Here is a 27,047-nt window from a genome sequence, read left to right as displayed (position 1 = left end):
GTAATTTTGTGTAGAGAGGGGGTTTCACCATTTTGACCAGGCTGATCTCAAACTCTTGACCTCAGGTGATCCACCCTCCTCAGCCTTCTAAAGTGCTAAGAGTTCAGATGTGAGCCACTGCACCCAGCCCATGTTTGCTCTCTTGCTTCTCCTGAAATAGCCAAGCTCTTCCTCATCTAAAGGCTTCCGCTCTTGCTCTTTAATCTGCTACAAAAGTCTTTTTCCTTGCTTCTTGCTCTTTGCCTGGTGGCTTCCTTTACCTCTTTCCTATCCCAGATTAAGTCTCACCACCTTTTGAAGGTCTTTTCTGGCCACTCTGTCTAAAGTGGTCTTCCTGCCCCACCATTTTTCTCCATTGTCCCATCCTATTCAGTTCATTGAAAATGTTACAATTGCTGATTCCTGGTGTATTTACTTAACAATATGTGTTTTCTTGCCTGTCTTTTCCACTAGATTCGAAATCCCATAGGGGCAGGATACCATGTCTACTTTGTTCACTTAGCATCATAAGTGCTTTCCACAATTTTGGCCCATGGTAGGCACTCAGTAAACATTAGTTTAATAAACAAATCTAAGTCTTCTAATAACACTATCAAGTAGATTTTTATCATCCTGGTTTTACAAATAAAAAATTTGAGGGCAGGCATTATTTGTATTACTCATACTCAGAGTAGAGAGACAGTATGGTAACCAGGCCAATTTGTCAGAGAAGTAGAGTGGGGACATGAACCCTATAGTTCCTATACAGAGCCCAATCCTTAATAGCTCAATTCCCATGACTTGAAAAACAAGCAACTGTGCTCTTGTGGGAGGGAGTGTTGCAAAGGGATGTGAAGAACAGAATGCTCCAACCCAGACAGGTGTTTCCCCCTCCTTGAACTGCTGCTGCCACTCACATCCTCACCTAATTAAATCCAGATGCAGGAAGGATGGGATAGACAATAATGGCTGTTCCTCATACTTTCCACTTAGAAAAGAGGAAAATAGTTTCCTGAAGCCTTCAGTGGCTATCTAGTTACATTTCATTGACCAGAATTTGGTTCCATTCCAACTACTATCATTTGCAAGGGAGACCAAGATTGCCACTTCTGATTTATGTTCATCACCATTCATCATCACCTGGGCTAGGCTGGTTCCACTCGAATGTATCAAGATTCTGATATCTATGATGGAAGGGAAGAATGGCTATTGATCATACTGGCAACAGCACCTACCATAGCAATCGAATTACTTTAGGTTCTTTTTGTCCCACTTTATTCTAGAAAATATGGATGTTATGGATTAAGTCCATGGCCTAAGAAACTTAGAGCTCAATCTGATGACATTGAGTCTTGAAAAAGTTAGTCTACTCTTCTCAGTAATTGATGAACCCACATGTTGTATCCAAATAGTTTCAACCTCCCAGCAACGGATAAATTTATATACCTGGCATAGAATAACAAAACCACACAATATAACAAGGCATTGCCTAATGATAAACCTAAAATTGTCCTGATAGATAAATCCAGCTATGTTTCAAATTCAGCACTTTATAAGCAACCTAAATATGCTAATATCAAAATAAATCACTTTTGGTAAACCTCAGTGTTATCTTGTTCTCTTCCCCATAAAGACAACTTTTATTTGCCATAAAATTCAATATACATATTTCTGTTTTACCAGAAGTCATACAAGAGTTGTTGAAAACTATTTATAGATGAATAGAGACAAGTTTGACCTTGTAGTGCTGAGCTTTGACTGGAAATTGGGAGACTGGGTTCTAGTCCTAGAACTTCCAAAAATTAGCTGTATGAATTTAGGCAAGTTACTTCATTTCTTCTTTGGTAAAATGTGGAGATTGTAAAGATTATATCTGATAACCCAGTTGAAACCATTTGAACCCTATATTAGCAAGGGTAATTGATTCTAGCAGTTACAACAAACAGCCCCCAGATTATAGTGGTTTAACACAATGAAAGTTTATTTCTCACATAACAGTCCAGTTGGATTCATGAGGCATTTTTGCTGTCTTTCCTCCAAGCAGTGCTTCAAGAACCCAGCTCCATTCATCCTATGATGCCACCATCCTCAGCATTTGGCTTCCATGGCTCCTGTAAGAGAAGAGAACATGAAGAACAAAACAGGAGGTTTTTATGGGAGGCACATCAATTTGACCAGATACCTTGCCCAGAACCTTGTCACATGGCCCCTGCCTAAATGTAAATGAGGCTAGTGACTGGGTGTGGTAGCTCATGACTATAATCTTAGCACTTTGGGAGACTGAGCCAGGAGGATCACTTGAGCCTATGAGATCAAGATCAGCCTGGGCAACATAGGGGGACCGTGTCTCTACAAAAAAAAAAAGAAAAAAAAAATTAAAAATAAGCTGGACACAGTGGCACACGCCTGTAGTCTCAGCTACTTGGGAGGCTGAAGTGGGAAGATGGCTTGAGCCAGGAGGTTGATGCTGCAGTGAGCCGAGATCATGCTACTGCACTCCAGCCTGAGTGACAAAGTGAGACCCTATCTCAAAGAAAAAACAAAAAATGAGACTGAGTAACATAGCCTGTGAGACCAGAAAGAAGCAACAGGATTGGTGAATATTAATGCCATATCTACCATAAACAGTTTTGGAAATATTTCTTTCTCTAAATTCAAAGTAACTAGGGGGAATATTAATCTCATTCTAAATATTTTATTGTGTCACTCCCTATCCTTTGTTTTCAAGCACCTCACACTACTATTATGTGTAATCACAAGTCAACTGTTTATATTTTTATCTCCAGCTGTTGGCTGGGAGCTCATCGAAAGAGGAAACCTTTGTAATTCATCTTTGTACCCTGAGGGCTTAGCACAGAGGCACCTATTAGACCTAAGAAGGATTGGCGACTCTGGAAAAATCAGAAAAGAAGTGTTGTCAACTGTTTTCTCCTGGTGATGATGATGGTGATGGTCAATGTCCACTCCCAAATGTTTATATTTGTGAGAGCTGGTTTGTAGGGTGAGCACTTGTCTTTTGAGTGTATACTTGGGGGAGGGATGAAATTATGTTTGTTTTAGACTCTAGAAAAATTGGATAAAACAGCAAATGTAATTTTACAGAATGATGGAGAGTGCATACTGAGGTGGGAGACAAATAATAGAAGGAGATGTAAAACTGTCAACCTTGATCCCCACAGTGATGGGGGACGATGGCATAGGAGTAAGTTATGGGATGATTGTATGTTTGTGAACCTCAGTTCTTCTGCAGCATGAACTGGCAGGACCTTCTCCTTGACCACTTCAGGTGACCTTCTGGAGCCCATAGGTCTCACCAGGAGAGGGTATCAGGCCACCAAACCAACTGACGTAATAGTTCTTCTTGAGGACAATCTCTAGCTTGCCCTCTATCCCATCCCACAGGCCAAAAATGCCACTCAGCATGCCCTAACCCAGAGTCTACTCCCAAATAAGTGATTCTGCAGGTTGCTACAACTGAAAGATGCTCACACCCCAGAATTAGAAAACATCCCTGTGGCAGTCTCAGGTTCTCAGCAAGCAGATGAGGAATGCACATGTGAGCTTCCTTTATTTCAAGTTAAGGATGCATTTTTGTTTTTAAAAATTCAACAACAATAAACATTAGTTGAAAGCCAACTTCTACAGCAGTGCTATTCAATATAGTAGCACTGGCCTGTGTGGCTATACAAATTTAAACTAATAAAAATTCAACAAAATTTAAAATGCAGTTCCTCAGTGTCAGTAGCCACATGTTAAGCACTAAATGGCCACATGTGGCTAGTAGTCACCTTATTGGACAAGGCAGCTGTAGTATATTTCTGTCATCACAGAAAGTTATGTTGGATAGCACTGCTTTAGAAACTGTTTCCATGAAGCTGTGTGCCAGCTTTCTAAGTCAAGTTCTGTCAATCTTGTTTGGTAGAAAATATGATAAATGTTTTAGAAAATCTCAAGAGGACCTTTATTTGGCTGGAATTTAAACATATGCATGCCATTTCTTAAAATATATTCTACATATTTGAAGGTTCAGCGCACCTTGGACAGCCAAATTTCACATCGACAATATGAATAAAATTTTAGCTTCCTGGAGCTCAGTGATAATTATGGATTATAGGTTAAAAATAAAGTCAGTAACTCCTAACAAGGGCATGAGCAATGTAAGACTTTTTTCCAGGTAACATTGGAAGCAAGAAATAACTGAAAAAAGATGTTGCTTATTTTTAAGGGTATTATCTCCAGGTACATATCATTTTAAAGAATAAAATTTTGCATTACCTTTTTCAAAGCACAGACATTTCTTGTACATGTTAACCTTCTAAGCTGTATAATAAGATATGACATCATTTCTTTCCAAGAAGTTAGTTCACCTAAGAGAAAAGTGAATCAGCTCGGATCCTACTTTATTATTGGTCCAGGAGAAGCAAGGACCCTACCTGACTTCAGGGAGACCATCTGGGCTAGTTATTAGAGCTGTTTATAAAACCTTGGTTCTCCTTCTCTAGGGGTGTGGGAGGACTCACTTCCCCACTCCCTAAAGTAAAAAAAGGCCACATGACTTGACTTGCACAATTAAGCATGAGTAAGAGTAATGAATGTCTCTTCCAGAAGAAGCATTTAAGTACCTGTGCTTGACTCATTCCCCCTTTCTCTCTACATTGACAATCATGGAATCCCAAGTTGGAACCTCCATCAGCAGATATCCAGTAGTGAGTATGACGAAGAATGGCTCTGGTAATCTACGTTGGGCACATAGCAAGTGGAAGAATAAACTTTTCTTATGAGCCATTATGAGCATGATGATGTTTGTTACTGCAGTATAACATGGCCTTTGCTGACCAACACATCATCCAAATCTAGGTCATATGGTACCAAATGACAACATGGTTCTGAGTCTTTTGTTTCTATGAATACAAAGCAAAAAAGCTGTATGTGTACAGATCAAGAATCAGATAAAGGTGTAAAATCACACTTGACAAAAGCAATCCTAGGGGCCAGGTATGGTGGCTCACACTGGTAATCCCAGCACTTTGGGAGGCCAAGGCAGGTGGATCACATGAGGTCAGGAGTTCAACACCAGCCTGGACAACATAGTGAAACCCTGTCTCTACTAAAAATATAAAAATTAGCCAGGCATGGTGGTGGGCGCCTGTAATCCCAGGGAGGTTGAGGCAGGAGAATCACTTAAACCTGGGAAGCGTAGGTTGCAGTGAGCTGAGATTGTGCCACTGCACTCCAACCTGGGTGACAGAGCGAGATTCCCTCTCAAAGAAAAAAAAAAAGCAATCCTAGGTCTGATTTCCTACAGACAATAAACATAGAAAGAAGAAATGGCTTATTCATGTGAGCACAAACGGTAAAGAGGTTTATTTAAACTCTGCTGTGAGCTTGGGCCTCCTTTCCTGCCTGGTTGAATTTTAAAATACCATATAGACTGTGTATACCTATGACGCTTTTCCTACAAGAGCCTTACAATTTTCATTTCTTTCTTTCTAGATATGCTGCCAAGAGAATTTTTTTTCTTTAAGAGCAAATAAACCAAAGAAATCAACATCCAGCTTGCTGAGTCACTTGTTTTCCACTTGAATTTTAACTGCAGGGATCTGAAGACAGCCTGTGTTAGGCAGAGAAAGAAAGAGAGAAAGAACGAGTCAGGGAGAAGAGAGGGAGAGAGACATAACTGGAGAGTCAGGGAGAAATTCAAAGAGATGGAGAGAAAGACTGATTCTGGAAAGAAAAGATAAATTAAGTTAAATAGAAAAAGCAAAAGTAATCTTTGAAAGGTTTGGTTAAGATATCTATTTTCTTACTCTGCAGTGGGAGCTCTGAATAAAAATATTTTAATAAAAACTGTAATGTGATTAAGGTTTGAGTTGGGTTTTCATAGTGGAAAGAGCAAGGTATTTAGAGTGAAAGATCTAACTTTTGTATTTATTTTTCATTTTTTAGTGTTTTTGCTTTTTTAATCCCAGGCCCTCTACCATTGACTATCTGACTTTAACAAAATCAGCTCGCTTTTGTGTCTTGGTTTCCTCATCTATGAAAAGCCAATAGTAAAACTTACCACATAAGTTGGTAGGGAAGATAGAATTCTATAAAATATATTGGATGATCTGTGAAACCACCTGACACCAAAAGGGAATAACAAATCCCACTTCTCTCTTCTTTTTTACACCATCTCTTTTTAGTTCTACCAGAAAGTTTCTTTCTCTATGAGGCTTCTTGAAGACTAGCTGTATACAGGAAAACTGTAGTTCTAATTCTGACATTTATTGGAATACTGGGTCAAGGTTCTCCCCTTTCTTATTCTATTTAATCTTCACAATAACCCTATGTGAGTTTATCTTCATTTTACAGAGAAAACAGAGACTTATAAAGGTTAAAAAAATTTCCCAAATCCACACAGATAGTCTTTTAGTAATCTGTTGCCATAATAATATAGTATTGAAATTTCCCCCAAATTCAGCTGCTCACAACAACCATTTTGTGTGACTCATCAACCTGTGGGTCAACTTGGCAGCTCTGCTGGTTGAAGCTGGCCTCAGTAGGGCCCACTCCCGCAACTGTAGTCATCTGGGCTTTGGCAAATCTCTTTAGTCTATAGCCAAAGAGCAATAAGTGAGCAGCAGGAAACTGAGTAATCTCCGACTCCTTTATGAAATAAAATGCTGATCTTGGACCAGCTAACTAACCTTCCAGAACCCCATGCCAAGGCTTTCCTTTGGTCCAGTGCCTTAAACCCATGCAGTCCTGGGGTAGAAAAATGAGGAAGCACATACTTCTGGCAGAAAAACTGCCTCTCATTCCCAAATCCCCCTGAGACAGACGAATGATAGGAGGATGGAGCCTGCCAAGGGCACACAGACAGGGCATACAGAATCGTCTAACCTCTCACCAATTCAAGGGCAGGGCAATTAAGATGCAGAACTCACCACAGCTAGAGATGCTTTACATTAATACTTTAGCATAGCAGCATGCCACAATGTGGTCCACTAACCAACAACATCAGCATCACCTGGGAGTTTGTTAGCAATGTTGACTTTTGAACTTCATTCCAGACCCACCAAATCAGAATCTGAGAAGCATAGCTTCAGCAAGAATTGCAACAGGATTATACCACTGGAAAAGCATCTGTAGCCAGATTTACTGTATTAGATGAATTGACCCTTCAAGGCCCAGCACCTTACTGAGTTTCTGACCTCCCACTCAAGCACTCAATACCTTCCATTGTCAGTTGGCCCTACTCTCTGGGATGAGTGGCTGGTATTTTTGCTTGCTCAGCATGCATTTCCTTCTTTTTTGCCTCATTCTGATTTTTCCTTGGAAGGAGTTTCCTTCCCCACTCCTAGTCAATGTGTGTCAGGTTGGACTTATCATGGCTTCTGGGAATGAATATATGACCCAGGTCTGACCAATAAAAAAAAAAAAAAAATAGGGATTTTACTGGAACGTTTGGAAAAGTGGCATGTTCTTTTCTGCTGCTGATGATAATTGGCTGAGTGTATCTGAGAACAAAGTCAACACAGAGATGATGAGAGATAAGTTCCTAATGACATTGTTTGAGCACCTAAATCCAGCCTTGCTTGAAACCATAGATCTGATCCCAGACTGTTGAACTGCATAAGCCAATACATTTCCTTTTATGTCTAAGTTATGGTGGTCTGGTTTCTATAATTTGCAAGCAAAATGGTCCTGGTCTACAAAGTCACCCTATATTGTAAGCTTAATGACCCCATACAAGTTTTTGCCTCAACTTCCTGTCTCTCTTCTGTTTCCAGTCACCTGTGACAGTCATTGTCCAGTTTCCAAATTACAAAATTTTTATCTCTTATATTTGCTGTCATAATCACAAGTGGGAATTGACCCCAGAGACTTGGGATAGACACAATTCTTCAACAGCATACAATAGGCCTGGAGTGCTGGGTTCTGTCTAGAAGCTCACTACTCATACATATAATATGGGGGAAAGTAACTGCCTGATGGTTAGAAGTATGGAAATGCAGAAGTGTGAGTCTTCCAACTTTGTTCTTCTTTTCCAAGATTTTTTGGCTATTCTGGGTTTCTTGCATTTCTATATAAATTTTAGAACCATACTGTTTATTTTCCCAAAATCATTTGTGGGTTTTTCAGTAAAGTTTTTGTTTTGTTTGTTAGTTTGGAGATGATGTCTCACTATGTTGCCCAGGCTGGACTTGAACTCCAGGACTCAAGGGATCCTCCCACCTCAGCCTCTTGAGTAGCTGAGATTACAAAGGTGAGCCACTGTGCATAGCTGGGAAGTACAATTAATGTGATAAGTTTTAAAAATCTAGTTCAAATTAATACCAACTTGATTTTGATAGTACACCAAAACTTTGCTCTGACATAGCTTTGTTCCCTCCTCCCTCCTTGGTGCTTTTATTTTCATACAAATTACACGTTTATACATTATAAATTCATCAATGTAGTTTTACAATTATTGCTTTATGTAATTTCAATCAGGTAGGAGAAGAAAAAAATACAAACCAAAATAACACAATAAAGCTGGCTTTTGTATTTTTCTTGGTACCTATTTTTACTGATACTTTTTTTTTTTTTTTTTTTTAATGTGGATTTGAGTCACTGTCTAGTTCCTCCATTTCAGCTGAGGCACTTCCTTTAGTACTTACAGGGAAGGTCTGCTAGCAACAAATTATTTTAGTTATTGCTGTTTTCCTTCCTTTTGAAGGATAATTTGTTGAATATAGACTTCTTGGTTGAATGTCTTTTTCTTTCATTATTTTAAATATGAGCAAGTCATCCCACTGCCTCTGTGGTTTCTCATGAGAATCTTAATCTTATTAAGGATCCCTTGTACATAATGAGCCATTTTTCTCTTTCTGTCTTCAGTATTCTCCCTCCATGCCTTTTAGTTTTGATTGTAATGCACGCAGATGTTGCTCTCCTTAAGTTTATCCTACTGGAGTTTGTCAAGCTTCTTGGGTGTCTAGATTAACGTTATTCCTTAAAATTGTGTTAGTTTTGGCCATTACATCTTCACATGTTCTATTTACCCATTTCTCTCACCTCCTTTTGGTTTTCCTTTATGCTTACTTGGTTTGCTTGATGATGTCTCACTGGTCTCTGAGGCTCCATTAGTTTTTGTTCATTCTTTTTCTGTGTTCCTCAGACTGAATCATCTCAATTGATTTATCTTTGAAATTGCTTGTTCTTTATTCTGCCACCTCCAATATGTTATGGTGCTTCTCTAATGAATTTTTTATTTCAGTTATGATATTTTTCAACTTCAAAATTTTTATTTGATTATTTATAATACCTATTTATTTATTGATATGCTCTATTTTGTGAGACATCTTTCCCATATTTCCCTTTAGTTCACTGGACATGGACTAGTTCATTAGTTCTTTAACACATTTATAAGGGCTGATTTTAAGTCCTTGTGCAGAAATTCCAATGTCTATGTATCCTCAGGGACAGGTTCTCTTGACTGTTTTTCTCCTGTATATGGGCCACATTTGTTTGTATGTCTTAATACTTAGTTAAGAACTAGACATTTTAAATAATATAATGTGGCAATTCCAGAAATCAGATTTCTACCTTCATCCCACAGCATTTGTTATTGTTTGTATTTGTTACTACTGTTGTTACTGTCCCTAGCAACAATTTTTCTCTTAAATTCTATTTTGCCTGATATCCACTTTATTCAATTCTCTTTTGATTATTTGCATGGTATATATTTGTCATGTTTTTTTTTCCAATCTATTTGGGGGAGTTTTGTTTGATTGTTTAGTGATTTTGCTGAACTACTCTGGTAAGTCTTCTTTATTGTGTGTGGCCCTGAAATCTCTAGTCAGCTAATTTAATGTTCAGCTTATGTTTGGACAGAGATTTCCTTAAATATCTTGCACAAAAAAGGCTCACAGTCTTTGCTGAGAAGTTCTGTGTATGTATTTTTTGGAGTAATCTTTCTATGCTCCACCAGACAGGTTATAAATTTGCCTTAGTCTTTGCTTCCTGATGATGCAGTCTCAGGTTATGGAGAGGTGAGAGAATAGGGCCTTCTCAGATTTGGGGCATGCGCCCAGCTTTCTGCATGTGCATGGCTTTCTAGATTCCCAGGAATATGTCAGAACTTTTCAAAACACCCTATGAACATCCCATTTTCCAGCATTTCCTGTTACAATTTTTGGTCAACTTCTTGTTTGTCTCAGCCATTATCACTGCCTCAGGCAGCTGCTGTGTGAAACATTTGATGCTGATTGTTTTTGACAAATGCTTTGGGGAGATACTGTTTACACTATGTGAGCTCTAAGTTACATCAAATAAAGATAAGCCTCAAGAGTGGTAGTTTTTAGGGAACTTTTTATTTTTTATTTTTACTTTTTTTCTTTCCAACTTTTATTTTAGGTTCAGGGGGTACCTGTGTAGGTTTGTTGTATGAGTAAATTGTATGTCATAGGGGTTTGATGTATGGATTATTTTGTCACCAAGGTAATGAGCATTGTACCTAATAGGTAATTTTTTGATGCACACCTTCAGGAAACTTTCAGACAAGTTAAATAGTGACAATTCTCTCTGGATGGGACTCTGGGGAGCTCCAAATCAATTCTGCTCCCCTCCCAATGGCATGTAGGTTCCTGGTTTTCAAGGTTGCTAGAAAGCTGCAGAAAGGGGAATGGCAATAGGGCAAGTGAAATGCCACAAAGTTTCTTGTTCTTACCAAAATGCAGATATTTTTCTTGAATAAACGCTCCTCAGATTGTTGTAAGCCTTTGGTTAATTTCTAGATTTCTAAAAAAAATTATTTTAACAATTTTTGCTAGTGTTCTTGTTGCTTTTATGAAGGAACAGATTTTCAGAAATCCTTATTCAACCATCCCCACAGTGGCTCTTTCATAATCATAATTTTATTATTAAAATGTTGGCTCCGACAGACCTCCTGACCAGATGTCAGCTCTCATATCTCATATTTCAATTTTAACCTCAGTATCGTTCCTTAGCATTGCCTAGGAAAACAAATGGGTTAAAATACATTTCAAGGAATCTTTTTTCCTCCACTTTAAAAATCAATGCTGTTTTGGTATACTGAATAAGAAAGGTTGTGGAGTTGCCAAAGCATTATAGGATAGGACATTGAAGACAGAACTTTGCAGCCCACCCAAACCAGGAGAGCTTGCATAAAAGCTTTTTGAAATAATTTTGTTAATGCCATTATTTTAAAGAAGAGTAACACATTCACAGGAAAACAATAATGAAGATTGTTTAAATAAAATAAAATCTTTTTGCATCTTGTTCATTATCCTTCCCAGAAGTAACCGTCTTTAAATACTTCTGCTTCAAGTTATCTTTGGTGTTTCAAACCTTAATTTTAAATAATATCTTTTTATTTCTTGATTTACCAATTTTAAATAATATATAAATGTCCTTCATGAAAAAACTGAGAACATTATCTTATTGGCTCTTTCTCCTTTATTACAACCACTGAACTTTGGTACTTCTATTACTTTTTGGGTTTGTGTTGACTAACTTTAAAATTATACATCTAACTTTACATATAATTATACCATGAGTAAATTTTATTTTTCCTTCTATGAACTTTACTGATTCTTTTAATCCTTTACCATATAAAATGAGTAAATTGGGTTGTTTGCATTATAAAATCTCTTTACATTGCCCCTCCTAAGCCCTCTCCTTTACTTCCCACATCTGACAGCTCTCTCACTACTTTTATATGTTAGGCCCCATAATATTCAGATTCTGTTTGGTAAATATTAAGTCATTCATTCTTGGTCTACAGTTTAATTCAAACTTCAAAGATCAAAAAAGAGCATTTACAGCTTATTATTATATAAATAGTATTTATTGCAGAACCAGGTAGGGTGGCAAACTTTTAAAGAAAAAATATTTCTGTGGCACTAAATTTTCACACCAAAAAAGAAAAAAAAGTTGAAGATAAAGGACAAATTATAAATCTTTCTTTAAACTCCATCAAAAAATGCTCAAAATTGTGTCCTATAATATTGACTTCATATTTGAACCAAAAATATATGATAAATTGTTTGCTTTTTCTGTCATTATAGGGGCATTTTCTTGTCATTACTGATAGGAGATATCTATGCCATTGTCTGGTTAATACTATAATTAGCTTTTAAACTACACCATTTGTCAAATAAACTAATTTTACATTGATTTATTACCATACCTGTTTCCTAGCTTTGGTTCTAGGAAAAAAATGCTGTCTTAGTTCTAATATTTCCTAAGTTCCTGGTCTTCCTCCTTTGCATAGATTCCTTTGTGAGTTGTATTGTTAAGGTACAATCCTTAGAAAATATTTTTATTTGCAAAAAATGTTCATGGGAGGTAATCGCCCTGAGTCTGTCCACATCTAGAAATGTTTTCATTTTGCCCTTCATTCTTTATTAATATTCTGGCTTAATATAGACTTATAGATGGAGATTTATTTTTCTTGCAGTATTTGAAGACCTGTTCCATTGACTCCTACCATCTGGATTTGTTTTGAGAAGTCCAATTTTGTTGTAATTCTTCCCCCTTTGTATGTAACCACCTTTTTCTTCTCTATGAAGCGTCTAAGAGCTTCTCCAGGGAAAGTAGGAAAATATGCAAAAAAAGAAGCATACTCATTATGTAGTACTACTTACAGTGAACAATATTTACCTAGACATATTCATGGCTGAGTGACTACTTAACAGTTTTGTTATTGACAGGATGGGGAAAAGAGACAAGGGTGATGTAAGAGAGTCTTATTATTAGGAAGTCAACTGATGTCTATTTTATAAATCAAGAATTAACAATGTCTGCACATTATTTGGAAACAAAAAAGAATTTAACCAAAGAAAACGCAAATGCCATTGAAAACCATTGCCTCTGGGAAATATAATATAGATGTAGCTATAAGCATATATATAATGTCAACAGGAGAAAACGGCTATGAAGAAAAATAGTGCAGGGTAAAGTAATTTTTAAAAATAGAGATTAGCAACTTTAGCTAGATTGTCAGAGAAGGCTCCTTTGTAAATGTGGCATTTGAGGAGATGACATATAAGATGATCTGGGAGAGGCTATTTCAGGTAGAAATAATAACTAGTGCAAAAGTCTTGAGGTAGGAGTACACTTGGTTGTTCAATGGACAGCAAGAAGGTCAATGTGATTGAAATGGAGAGGTGTTGGGAAACGAGTCTGGAGAGGTGGCCAGGAGCATGATCTTGTAGGGTAAAGGAAGGACTTCTAAATGTGATGGGAGCCACTGAAAGTTTTTGAGAAAGGAAATATGATCAGATTTGTCTTTTATAAGTATCATTGCAGCAGCTATGTAGAGGAGATACAGGTGCTAGGGCACAAATTAAGAGGCTACTGTAATATCCCGAGAGAGATGATGGTGACTTAAACTAAGGTGGTATCTGCGGAGGTGCTGAGAAGTGTTGGATCTGAAAAGTATTTTGACAGTAGAGCAACAAGTGTTATTTATTACGTGTGAATGTAAAAAGTATCCATGAAATAATATAAGATTTTCATCCTCAGGGACTAGGAATGTCAATGCCATTCACTAATATGGAGAACTAAGATGAAGGGAGCCTCTTGAAGTTAAAAAATCTGAAATCTGCTTTGGATATGCTAAGTTAAACGTCCATATTTGCCTTATGTTTCATCACAGATATTGAGTAGAAAGTTGTACATACACAACGCGGTTCAGGAGAAATATTAGGGCTAAATATGTAATATAAAAACATCAACACACGGATACTACCCAAGGCCCTGGAAATGGATACAACTACCCAGGGAATGATTACGTATAGGGGAGAAAAGTTCCAAGTCTTGAACACTTGAAGTTGAGAAAATGAAAGCAAAGCCAGCAAAGGAAAGTGAAAATAAGAGGCTTGTGAGTATGCTAGTTTGGAAGATGGGACATCATGAGAAAATGTTAATTAAGAATGTAAGAGAAGAAGTAGATTCTTGCAGAGTATGGAATCAACTTATGCATATATATGTTCAGTTTGAGGTGCCTTTCATTCAGCCAGATAGGTGTTCATTAAGAAGATAGGAATATGACTTTGAAGCTCACAAGAGTGCGTGAGACTGGCAATAGGAAATTAAAAGTCAAATATAGAAAATGATGGTTAAACTCAAGGGTATGAAATCAGATTTTTTGGAGACAACATGTGAAGGAAGAAATAGAACACTGAGTCTCTTGATGTACCATGGTCAGTAGAGAAGCCTGAAAGACCAATCAGAATTCTGCATTTCCTGATGTAGAATTTAGAGTAGGAAGTTTTCAGTACCTATTCTAACTCCATTACCAACTGGCTGCATGGTGTAAGATAATCATGTATTAATAGGGAATTAAAATAATAATTACTATTGTACATACCTCAGAGAGTTGTTGCAAGAATAAAATGAGATCATGTGTGTGACAGTTCTTCACAACATTTTCTATTTCTTTAGCACAGAGCTATACAAATGAGAGTTATTTAATTTTTTTCTGTTTGGCTTAGAGCACAGAATCTTTCAGAGTGGAGAGTCAGGACAGGTTCCATGAACATATGGAGCTCCCAGGGGGCTTGTGCAGGACTCAAGGAAATGTCCAGCTTTACCTGCTGGGCACAACGATTTTGCTGCTTCAACCCATCTGCTATGGAAAATGAGGAGCCAACAAAAAAGGGAGAAACAGAGGTGAAGGCACCTGATAATGAGAGCTTTAAGAAAGGGAAGAGTAAGTACATGCCGTCAGGTGAACCCAAAAGTCAATAGAGATGAAAAGTCCATTGGACATGACCAAGAGATTATTGATGCAATCTGCTGATGTATAAGAATGTGCCTTACCTAGGCTGGTGCCTGTTAGCTGGCAGAAGTGTGATGCCCTTCTCTGCTAGTATCAATAAAATGGCACGAGATATTCTTGCTCCATTCCCAGGTATATCCTGAGTCATTCATTTCAACCCAGCTTACCCAATCCTTACCTTCAGAGGTCTTTACTCTTGGAATCAATTCTTGTTGAAGACCTCATATTATCTGCCTGAAAACCACTGATCCACATTGCCATTCTGTTCTGACCTCTGGCTGGTATATTTTGAGAGCATTTTCTGCCCTGTTTCTTATTTAAGCTGTTTATTGGATATTGAGGGAGTCTGATGGAGTTGGAGGAGGCTGTACTAAAACATCATGATTATGAGCTTGGGCCCTGGGGTTCAAATCCTAGCTATCCCATTTCTTAGCTGTGTCCTTGGCCAGGTTATTTAACCCCTCTAATTCTCAACTCTCTACTCAATTTTTCCTAGACCCCAGTGCCATGCATATGGCAGGTGTTCGATATTGAGTAAATGTATAAGTTCATACAGATGAAAAAAACAAGACCCAGTATGATTGATACATATCTAATTAATAGCTAATGAAAAAATGGCAATCCTCCATATTAAAGCCAAGCTACATGTCATTTCTTAGAAATAAAGTTAAAGTCTCATCAAAATGATAGATTTTATTTAGCCAATACTTCATAGTGCTAGATATGACACTCAGTGCTTCATAATTTCCTTGTGAATTTGGTATAATTATTGTCTCCATTTTACCTATGAGATAATTGAGATACAAAGAGATTACAGAACTAATATGATTCCTAAAAGATTTACTCAAGGAATACTGTGACCCCTATCAAATAGCCTTTTTGAAATGTTCTAATTTGGACTACCATTTTCTCTGCCTCTCTGTTCCTAATCGTCACAGGTTCTTCCTCCCTACTTGACCACAGGCATGTCTCAGCATTGGGAAGGGTCCTAGGATGCATTGTAAAAGAAAGTCTGTAATTTTGGTGCATCAAGGAACAAAAGTGTGGAAACATCCAGCCTCTGGCTGCTGGACACTCCCCTTCTTCCTTCCCATGATACTGTCTGTAGTAAAGAATAAAGTGTTATTTAATATTCTGAGTGTACAGTCCTATTTTTTCTTAACACGGCAAGCCAGAAACAGCAACTAATATTCCTGGTTCTCTTTTTACCTTTCACAAGATATACATCTACCTTAGAGGCTTCAGTGAACAAGAACAGCCTGGATAGTTTAAACCTAGAGCTAAACTACTTGAGGCATTTTAAGGTACTACTACTTCACTATACATAAATGGGGTGGGGGGCTGTGTTAAGGGCTAGAAGAATATATGAAGAGAAAGTGGCAAGCAAACCACGTGGAAAGCAAACCAAAGAATCAAAACAGTTGCTCTATCAAACTGAATATTCTTGCGCAGAACTGAGTATTCTTTGCCCTCACAGTGTTTTGAAACAGTGTCATAGAGTGCCAGGCATATTCCAAAGGAGGACCCTGGAGAGAGGGCTTCTGAGCTGGGCTATCTTTAAACTACTTCCAAGTTGACTCTGGAAAGATCACACGGGATTTTAGAAAAGTTATTATTATGACTCCTTATAAAATTACAATTATTGAATCAACTATGAATCTTGCACCTACCTTGGAGATACAAGCTAAATACCTTGGACCTAGAGCTACTGCAAACCAGAATACTTTGGGGCATAATGTCCCAAAAAAGCTTCCAGAGGCTTGAATTATCATAGTGTAAATATCCATCTAGCAGAGCAGGTAATTTTCTCATCACTCATCCTAAGCATTAGAAATAACCCACAGCAGCTGAACCATTTTGGAGCAAATTTTCCATCACCTTCCTTCCCTGGGTGGTTCAGGCCTTTGCAAACCATGAGTAACATGAATCTGCTGGTTCCCTACTGGCAAAGATGATGATGTTTTCCTGTTTGTTTTTGTTTTGTTTTAATCATGCCATGAGAAAATCCTAAGGCAAAAAAAAAAAAAAAAAATCTCATTATCATATTCAAACCATATTTAGGGTTATCTGGTCATCCTTAGCAGATTTTTATGTACCCAATATTTATGTTTCTCAAATTAGACTCTTTTACCTTTCCCAGAGCAAGATGAAGAACCTCTCAAACAGCATCATTTTCAAAGCAAGCACTAGCAATGGAAAACACTGCCACCACCAGCAGCTAATCCTGTAGGGTCAGGGTATTTTCTGTAATACCTTGAAATTGTCTGCCTCCCTCTTCTTATCTGTCATTTTTAAAGATGTCAGTGTGGGGTATCAGTAGTTGAAAACTCAGAATACCAAGCCAGTCCTTCCCTGTGATTGCTACATAGCTTTTGCCTGCAGGATAAGCCTCCATCACTGACGTAGTTGCTTTTTAACTTTTTTTGTTGTTGTTTAAGTTGGAAAATCCCCCGCCTCCTCCATTCCTTCACAATGCTTTCTGCCTGAATGATTTCTAGTCTGAGGGCTATACACATATTTTGTTTCTCCCTCTGCAGGTTTTTTTTTTTTTTTTCTCTTCAAACTTCCGCATGCTGCTTTTTTTTTAAAGTGTCACACTTTGGACAAAATGACTATAAAGGATTTTGCAGTACACTGCATTCAAACCCCTTTCCCTCTATTCCAACTTGCTTTATAATGAAAGTAAGAGCCATAATCAAGATACTTTTGTTGGCAATTAAGTCTCTAAGGACTGCAGATTTTCTTCTTTATTGTAGGGAAATCTTAAATGTTTAAAGAATAAGTAAACAAATTTCAGCAACATGTCTTTTTTAGGAATTTGGCTTTAATAAACATCCAAACACTGTTAATTATTATGGCATAAACATTAATACGTCAAAAAAGCCTTCAGGTCAGGGAATCTTTAAGACACAATTATGTCTACTGATTGCGATTAAAAGTATCATTTATTAAATTCTTAACAGCCCGTCTCTTTTTAAACGCAGCGCCTTCACAACTCTTCTTCCCTTACCCCCACCCTGCTTCCCTCCCTCCGCAATGGAGTGCAATCAAAGGCCGTATTATTGCCTAAGCTTGGCTCTCAGGCCAGCGATGTAGGGGTGTGTGTGTGTGTGTGTGTGTGTGTGTGTGTGTGTGTGTGTGTGGTGGGGCAGGGGAGGAGGAGGGTGCAGGGGAAGAGGTTGTACGCCGCTTTTCCGAACCCAGCTCTAAATGGTTTCTCCTAAGCGAGACAAGGATTTTCCATCGCCTAAAAGAGGCCATCAAGTTTTAACATTGCGAGGCACGACTTCTAATCGCATCCTTCCCGGAAAAGTACAAACAGTTCCTCAGACGAGGTCCCCCACCTCCCACGCGCTCCCCAGCCCGCCCTCCCCGCGGAGAGTCCCGCGACAGCCTCCCCAACACCTGTGAATCATCCGGGACGCTGCCACCGCCGAGCGATCCGCGCACCACCCCCTCCCCAGGCCCGTGCACGGCCAGGGAGGACAGTTAGGATTGTTGCTTTATAATTATCACTTTTAATCTCTAATATGATCAGCACAAGTAGCCTTTGTCTCCCCGCCCTGATTTGAGCATCCTAGGGCCCCCTGAGGCAGCCTGCACGGGTACCCGGGGTTTGCGCATTGAGTGAACCACCAGATTCGGCAGCGTCCCAGCCGTCCTTGCTCTGAAGCCCCCACCTCCTCCTGGCCGTTTGGACAGTTCCCTCGGGGCGTCCGTGCCTCTGTGGGGTACCCCTAAGACACCCAGCACGAAACCCCAGCGCCGACTGCAAATTCCACCCAAAGCAGCGTCATCCGTTTTTGCCCTCGGCAAACAACTCAACTTCAAGCCTCGAGTCCTCGCAAACCCACGCTGGCTGGGCTAACTCCGCTTCCCTTCTCCTTCCCCCGACTCCTGCAACAGCTCAGAGAGCCTGGCTCTGACGTACTTCAAAATAACGTGCGCCAGCCTCGCTCCCCGGCTGACCACAGCAACGAGAGCTGCAAGCCCTCGGCGCTGCTTCGATAACATGAAGCAATCACTCATAAAAATAGCAACCCACGTAGCCTGGCCATATATGGAACTGGCGAGGGTGGACGGGGATGCCCCTCCGGACCCTCTTTGGAGAAAACAAATCGCCGCAGAAATTTCCCCCACCCCTCCCATCACTACCTTTTACCCCCCTCTGCCTTCCCCTCTCCTTAGATGACTCAATCACCGATTCCACTGAAAGGGGGTGGGGGTGGGGGTGGGGGGAAAATATACACACACACACACAAATTATACATATATTATACATGTATTATAAAATATATACACACATACATATATATACACGCACATATGTACACACACACACACACACCAAAGAACATCAAGAATGCAGTTGCGGGATGAACGCTTTTGCCCGAGACCGAGTGTTAAAATGGAGTCATAAGAGTCGCCCCTTTTGGGTGTTTATAGGAGGTGAAAACACGGAGGTTTGCAGGGCAGCGCCGGGGAGCCGAGTCAAGCGCGCCGCAGCCCGGGCCCCGCCTCCGCCCCCGCCGGAGCCCCGCCCCCACTTCCTCCCGCCCCTCGCCGGGCGGCTATTAAAAGCTGCTGACGTCAAAACGGACGGCCATCTTTGATGAGGGCAGAGCTCACGTTGCATTGAAGACGAAACCTCGGGGAGGTCAGGCGCTGTCTTTCCTTCCCTCCCTGCTCGGCGGCTCCTCCACACTTGCAACCTGCAGAGGCCCGGAGAACACAACCCTCCCGAGAAGCCCAGGTAAGGAGCCCCCTCCCCAGGTCGTGGTTCTGGCTCGGGATGGCTGCATACCCAGAAGGGACAGCAGCTGGGCATTCCGAGTGGGCTTGGGTAAATACAAGTATTGGTGCACTTAGGGTGCGGTATTCCGTGTGTGCACGTCTGGTGGGGGCTTTATAAAGTGTTTTCGAGGTGAACTGCTGGGGGAAGGGGAAACGGGAGCCCTGCAAATGGAGCGACGGGAAGGAAGAGCGAGGGTACGTACCGAATAATAACTTACTCTTTTGAAACAGTAGTGGGACCCCCTCTTTCTTCCATTTTGCGATGCAGTTTTCAGAGATATTTAGGCTGTTGGGTTCCCCCCCGTCGTTCTAACCCTATTATTTTGACTGTTGTCGTTAGGGTACTATTATCCAGGGAAGAATTAAGGAGGAGGCAGGGTGTGGGTGCTGGGGAAGCGAAAGGAGAAAGGGGGAGTTCCCGCCCCGGGCAAGCTGAGCTGCTGCAGCGACAGCAGCCTCCATGCCCCGCAGACTTGATTTATGCCGCCTGCTCCACGTCAACTGCAGGCTGGCGGGAGGCGGGCGGGTCGTGCCAGGTGGGAGGGCTCTGCGGAGGGCTGGCGCGGGTGGGCTGGCTTCGGGGACTGCGGCGGCCCGCGCTCAGCACCCTGGATAGCAATACCGAGGGCTCGCGCGGGCGCCCTCGACCTTTCAGCACCGGGGACAGCGGTCCGGCCGCAGCGCCGCATCTGCCTGCGGCAGAAATGCCTGGCCAGGGCTGGATGTGCGAGGGCTGGAGACCAAATTGTCTCTCTGAGACCCTGGTCTTACGGGGACCCTTAATAGAGGAGTCATAGTAGGTTAAAAGAAAACAAGAAAGAAATAAATCTTGCTCACAGAGACTCCTTTACAGACAATTTCCTGTTTCCCCTCCTCACCTCCTGCATAGCTTCAACAAAATAATAGTCTACTTGTGGAAATCTATGTTGCCCTCTGACCCTTATTTTAGGTAGAAAATAAATACATTTTTTAAAAAAATAGGCATTTATCCTTCAGCAGGGTATCAAGATTTTTGTTTGGTTTTGTTTTTTAACACAGAGTAGATCTGTCTACAGATCTTGGGTGAGTGTGAGTACTGTATATACAAAGAAGCCAATGCTATCTGTTTATAGGGATGATACATCTCTATGTTTCCATTTGATAGAAATGTGAGATTAGCTTAACTAAGCAGAATCAACTTTAAGAATGAATCACTGTTCCTTTTCCTTCTTCCCCCATCCTTGCAATCAGGCATGAACACAAGTATTTATCCACAAAAACACATATCTGAGAAATTTTGCTTGTCCTGTACTGAATAGATTTAATCTCTTTGGCCATGGTTTCTGAATTACTGGAAGTATTTCCTATCAGCACTGGTTATCACAGGCTGATAGCTTTAGATTTTGACAACATTAAGACTGGTCTTCCTCAGGAGAATCGAAGTGTGTCCTTCAGGGGAACGCAGGTAAAGAACCATGGTGTTAAACTAGAACTGAACTCTGACCTAAAGATCTACTGCAATTTCTCTTATGGCACTGCGGGATTTTGCTGAGGTGGTGATAACTACTTTAACCATTTTCTACTCTGAGGCTTGGAGTATCTGAGAGAGCAAAAGTCATCAGTGATATTTCTCTCTGTTTGATATAGATAAAACTGGCATAAAAATGACCAGTGTCAAAATTATGCCATTTGAGTAGTTAGCAAAAAAGAGTAACAGCGTCATTGTAATAATCTATACAACACATTAAAGAAACGCTATCATGATCCCCTTAAAAGACCCCAAATGAGACCTTGGATTGTGTTCAAATAGTCATACCTCCTATCATCCGTATGCTACAGATACTAAAATTTCCTGTCCATATACAGAAGGTGATTTCATTCCCAGCTATTTAATTATTTCCTAGTGTTTTTTTTTTTATAGATGACTATGTGTTTCCATGTCTGTATATATTGATCTGTTATTGTGCATGGATGTAAAATTATTTGGATGGACATTTATATAAGAGTATGTAAATGTATAAGAGAAGTTTATAACTTTGCAATCTGCAGACAAAAATAAACAACTGTGTTTTAGTGGTAGAGGAGAGAAAATATGGGTAGGAATTTTTTAAAATGCTTTAACTTCATGCTGCATGTCCAGACAGCTGTCTGCGTAGTTGCGTCAAATGAAAAGCCTAATGCTGCCGGAATTACGTGCTTGGACATTAGTAATTACTGCTGGGTTTGTTTGCTAGTGGAAGACTGGGGAGGAGCGGGGGAAGTAGAGGACTGCAGTGAAGATGTCAAAGGGCACAGAGCTGAGAGAAAGAAGCAATGTGCACAATTAGAAAGCTAATTTTAGAATAACTTACTGAGAAATTTCAAAAAATATATCATTGAACCATGAATTTAATATTTATATCATTGACAGCTTCTGGGGAAAAAATTGAGAAATTTCCTATTTTAAGTATGAATTTTTAAAATCCAGGGCAATGCGGTGAGAAGAGGCAGGAGCAGATGGACATAGGATGAGCCAGGAGTCATTCACACAGACCCTCTGATGCCTGTTTGTTCATCGATATTTACTGCATTACCACCTCAGTGTTCAAATTACAGAATAATTGACAATCCTCTTAACCTCTTCATGGCAGAATCTCCCAAGAATTCACAATTTTATTTTTATTTTGTTAAACACACATATCCACACATGCACAAACACAATGCAAATTACCCCTTAATTAGCTTGTCTAAAGATATTCCTAAGCTCTAAATGTTAACCCTTGAGTGAGGGTTATCAGCTGAGAGACATGTTTCTGCTAGTGACACTTAGAAGCTGCGTAAGCAGTCGGCCTTCAGCATAACATGGAGGTTTGACGATTAGTAGAAATGAGAAAAATAGTCTGAGAAAGAGGTTGAGAGAAGAGACATGAAGGAGAAAAATAGAAAATATGCTTTTTAGATAATTCACTATGAATAAACAATGTTTCTCACATTACGGGACTGCTTTACAATTCTATAAAGGAGGAAAATCCATGTTTTAAGCCTCAGCACTGGATACTTTCTGCAATGTCATCCCTTGTCAGCAAGGACCAACCTGATAGGAAGATATTGATCAAGCGGTATTCACCAGATACAGAAATGAATCCCATGGGAGATATAAAATCTCATGGTTTCTGTCTTGACCTCAATAAGTTTAGCATCTAGCAATCTTAATAAAAGCAATAAACAATAAGTTAATAAATAAAACCAGAATCAAATGCAATAAAACATTAGAAGACAAATTATGAGGACATATGTGATTAATTTTCAAGTGAATGTGACCAACAGTAAGTAACGTAAATTCAGGAGGGTAACATCACAGTGGACTGGAACAATCTGAGAGAAGAGGCAGGCCTTGAGATGGCTTTTGGAGGTTTCAGAGAGATGGGAGAGTTCCGCTAAGTTGAAGTCACAACATATGCAGAATATCACGTTAGGCAAGCCCACTCTACAGTTAGCAAACCCTAAAAATGCCCATTCATTTGGGTGGAGTGGGAAGCTGGGAGAGAATAGGCTAGGATGCAGAGTTGGAGCCTTCTGTAGAAGGGTTTGAATGTCAAGCTGAGAATTTGGTACTTTATTCTCTAAAGTTGATTTCTGAGCAGAAGCTGATATAACAAAGTAACCAGGTCCTTTTACTATCCAGAAATTACTATTGACAGAGTGGATTTAATTTGCATTCTTCCAGAAGTAGAGGGGAGCAAATTGGTATCATAAGAGATGGTCAATGAAACAAAATCAGTCCTTACTGAAGCATCTTTTAAGATCACTTTTCAGGATACATATACCTACATAGACATATAATTCCTGCTTGGAAGTTAATCGCAAGTTTCAATTTTCCATTATTGACTAAAAGAAATTATGCAAGTTGAGCACTTGCCAGGCAGATTGAAAAGAAGGTCAAGAATCTGGTGATGAGATGCCCCAGAAGGTGCACTTGAATAATAAACATGGTGCCGAACACTCTCTTGCCCTCTGTGAATATTCAGCATTGTCAAGTGCACTGACTGGAGGAATGAAAAAAGTTGTCAGTTCTTCTGAGTGTGTTTTGAGCAGCATGACAAATAGAACCAGCCTCACGTGGCTAAAAATGGGAAGAAAAAGATGGAATGGTAGAATTTTGAAAAACTGTGGTGGGCAGTATATCAAATTTCTTTCCCTGCCTATTTTGCTGACTCTTGCTAATTACCCTCGCTTCAGGGCTCCCTCAAGGTCTGGATTACACCCGTTTCCTTTCTAACCTTGTGGTTACTACTCTCACAGCAGAGCTTCAAAATTCCAAATGCTGACAGAATTGCTAAGCCAAAATAGTCAGTGGGTTCATGTAGAGGAAGAAATGGCAATGGTAGATATAGATTTTACTGCCATTTCATTTCTGGCTATAAAGTATCAAGAGACTATCCTCATCTATTCTTCACTAAAACGCTGGCAGCAGAGACACCACAGGATAACATTTTCATATCCAAGCCGACTACCTAGGGGAAAGTTAGAGGTAGTGACATTTGATGCTTTAGGAGGTCAGGTTGGTGGTTATTAAACTGAGCCCAGGGACCACACAAACATCAAGCAAGGCGAAAGGAGGAGACATGATGTAGCACTGAGGAAGTAGGACATGATGAGTGGACAAAAACTTAAAAAAAAAAAAAAGTTTTACAAGAGGGAAAAAACTTCATAGAAATTTCTAGAGAATCCCAGCTGCACTCTGAACTCCTCAGAATTGCTATTATTGCCTTAACAATAATATCTACTCTTTCTATGTAATTTTCTTCACAAGGATCTCAAGCACTTCACCCAATATAGAAGTCCAAGAAATTTCTGATTTCTAAATAAATAGTGCAACCCACAGACACATATGTTCAGATATAGTATTAGATCACATTTAGTAAGACATAAATTGATTTAGAATGACAGAGATACCCAAAGCAGTGATTAATCAGAATGGGCTTATGGGGAAGAAGAATGTGACCCTCATTATAAAAGAGTTTACCTGTACTGGCTCACTGTTTCCTCCTAACCACCTTGTGATCAGATTACTATTATTATTTCCATTTCACAGATGAGATAACTGAGGCACAGCAAGGGTAAGTAACTTGTCACAGAGCAGAACCAGGACTTACATGTATTCAGTCTGACTCCAGAGATTAAGCTATGAAGTATATTTTATGCTACCTCTACCTCTTGCATCATCCGCATTTTTCATATTGACCAAATAAGGCATAGAGAATGTACATGTCTTTTTCTGCAGTCGTTTCCTCCTCACTTGGGTAGCAAGGCCTGAAGGTAAGGATGCTGCTCAGAGTCAGGAGACCCAGCTCTAGCCCTGAAACAACTGCTTGTAATTTCCTGTTTGGAATCACACAGTCTTTAAATTAGTCAGCAAACCACTGTTGAACTTGGTTTCTTTATTGGCAGAATGATAGAAGTAGACTAGTGATGTCCAATATCCCTACTATTCAAAAATCAATGAAATCAGTGCTGAAAACCCCAAGCAATGGGTCCTGACCTAGTGACTGATGACCTCAGCTGGCATCATCTTAATAATGCTTCAGTAACTGATCTGGACCCAATTGGAAGATTAATTACATTCATCGCCTCCCTTAGCCCAATCCTTATTTTTTTCCCCCTCAAAATTGCTTGCCTTCATCTTTCTGAAGCCTTCCCAGAGTTAAGAAATCCTGTCTTCTTCCTCAAAGCCCTATTCTGAGTCATCACTGCTTTGGGTTTCTCCTGTCCTTCTCAATCAGATTTGTAGCTATCTGGCACATACTGTCTCCTACAATCTGCCTAAACTTTGTATCATTCTGTTTTCAACCGAATTAACTTTTTAAAAATTTCTTTCTAGACCTCTTTTTGATCATCTCCTGTGTCTGACTTAGCAATATATTAGCTGCAGTTCCTTCACTCATCCTCTTACTTCCTCTGCCGCTTAGCAAAGAGGAAACAGAAGCTTTTATAGAATCTGTGAGCTGTAAAGTACTTTAAAAGTTACATTCCTATGTAACCTGAATCTCATGATACTGATAGACAGCTCAAAAACTAATCACATTGGGAGGATGTGGGGTAAAATGACATTACAGGAAAGCTTTAAAAACATGGGACAAGGAGAGAAGGAAGCTTTAAAGCCTATGACGTCAGAGGTCAGCAGCTGGTGGTAAAATGTTGATTAATTAAATTCATAGTCACACATCAAATAAATTCACATGTCCCAGAGGGGGAAAAAAACCCCACGTTCGCCTTGTCACAACCTACTGCAGATTTCAGCATCTTTCCACCAAGGTAAAACACGGTATCACAAGAAGAAATCCTAACTGATTTTCTTATTGTTGACTACAGAGGTTAACTTCAGCAGTGACTGACTTACTGGTAAGAACAAATCTGTATCCCCAAAAAGAGATGGGGGGAAATCCTATTTAAGGATTAGCATTTCCTTTTAAATGCTTAACAATGATTCTAGAGAAATTCAGTCAAATGATGCCTGCCCCCGAATGACGCTGAATAACACCTGTACTGGGTTTATGGCTTGCTTTCTTTGGTTGTGGAAAAATATATTTCATCCTCTTCTCTGCTGTTGTTGATATGGTTCATATTACTCAAAGATGTCTAATTCTCATGTCTTAAATTGAGACTGTTGGCACTTTCTGCTGACTCGCCGTGTCTTAATCTTCCAAGGTGGTCCATTTTTACTTAAAGAAAAAGGTTATTTTCCTCCAGTGGCAGGTTCTACAAAATGACCATCTGGTCCCAGCTTCCCCATCACTTCCTTTATTCAGATGACAATAGTCACAAATCTGGAACTTGAGAGATGACTTTCCATGCCTGGAACCTTGAATCAGTGGTTTCTGTCCTTTACTGATAACAGCAAGTAAAAAAATGAAAGTCTCTTAGGTGCCCCCCTGAGGCCAGAGTTCAGCCCTACACTCCTGCCTCATTCCTTTTTCAGAGAATTCTCTCAATTGAGGTCTGAAAATCCTGCAAGTTGGACAGAGTTTCCTTTCCTTTCTTCATTTCCTTCCATGAAGAGTCTCAGACCACGTTGTTGATCTCCTTTATTTATGTTCATCTTTGGTACAGTTTCAAAGAATAATGACTGGCAAATTCCAAAACAGTGAATGTCTTAAATTTCCCTGCAGTTATTCCGAAGTTGGTCTGGGAGGTAGGTATAGGTAAATCACACTGTGACTTCTCTATCAATAAACAGAAAATGCACAGAAATAAATGCTAGAAAGCCTGCTGGGAAGAACACTGGCAAACTATTTCAATATGCATTAGCCTTGTTGAGTGAATTTTTTATTTTAATGGGAAAGTCCATTCCTGATTTATGCCAGATAAATTGCTGAATGTATCTACTTTTTTCCAATTCCACGATGACTACCCATGTATTCCTTCATCATAAATCAGCTGCTATTATGGCATTCTTCATTAATTAATCCATTGAACAAATATCTATTGAACACCTGCCATGTACCAGGAAAACATATACTGGTTCCTGAAGTCAGAGCTGTAA

The 27,047-nt window shown here is 39.6% G+C and overlaps 1 protein-coding gene and 1 long non-coding RNA gene across 5 annotated transcripts in view; both read left to right on the top strand.

The window, feature by feature from the left end:
• Positions 1–5,841, top strand: part of LOC144332041 (uncharacterized) — a 28,623-nt gene extending 22,782 nt beyond the window's left edge. The window contains exons 5-6 of the long non-coding RNA XR_013399745.1: positions 2,021–2,092; positions 5,473–5,841. This is a non-coding gene — a long non-coding RNA (uncharacterized LOC144332041). The remainder of the gene's footprint in view (positions 1–2,020; positions 2,093–5,472) is intronic.
• A 13,516-nt stretch (positions 5,842–19,357) lies between these two features.
• The window catches only part of SNAP25 (synaptosome associated protein 25), an 87,637-nt gene continuing 79,947 nt past the window's right edge, over positions 19,358–27,047 (top strand). For 2 of the 4 annotated variants that reach the window (XM_015149337.3, XM_015149339.3), the window contains exon 1: positions 19,358–19,741. The gene's annotated coding sequence lies outside the window, so the exon portion shown is untranslated. 4 annotated transcript variants of the gene reach the window in all.

The sequence above is a fragment of the Macaca mulatta genome, chromosome 10, assembly GCF_049350105.2.
Source record: "Macaca mulatta isolate MMU2019108-1 chromosome 10, T2T-MMU8v2.0, whole genome shotgun sequence".
NCBI classification, from domain to species: domain Eukaryota; kingdom Metazoa; phylum Chordata; class Mammalia; order Primates; family Cercopithecidae; genus Macaca; species Macaca mulatta.
The sequence above is the reverse complement of the archived record's forward strand: the minus strand, read 5'-3'. Positions and strand labels throughout refer to the sequence as shown.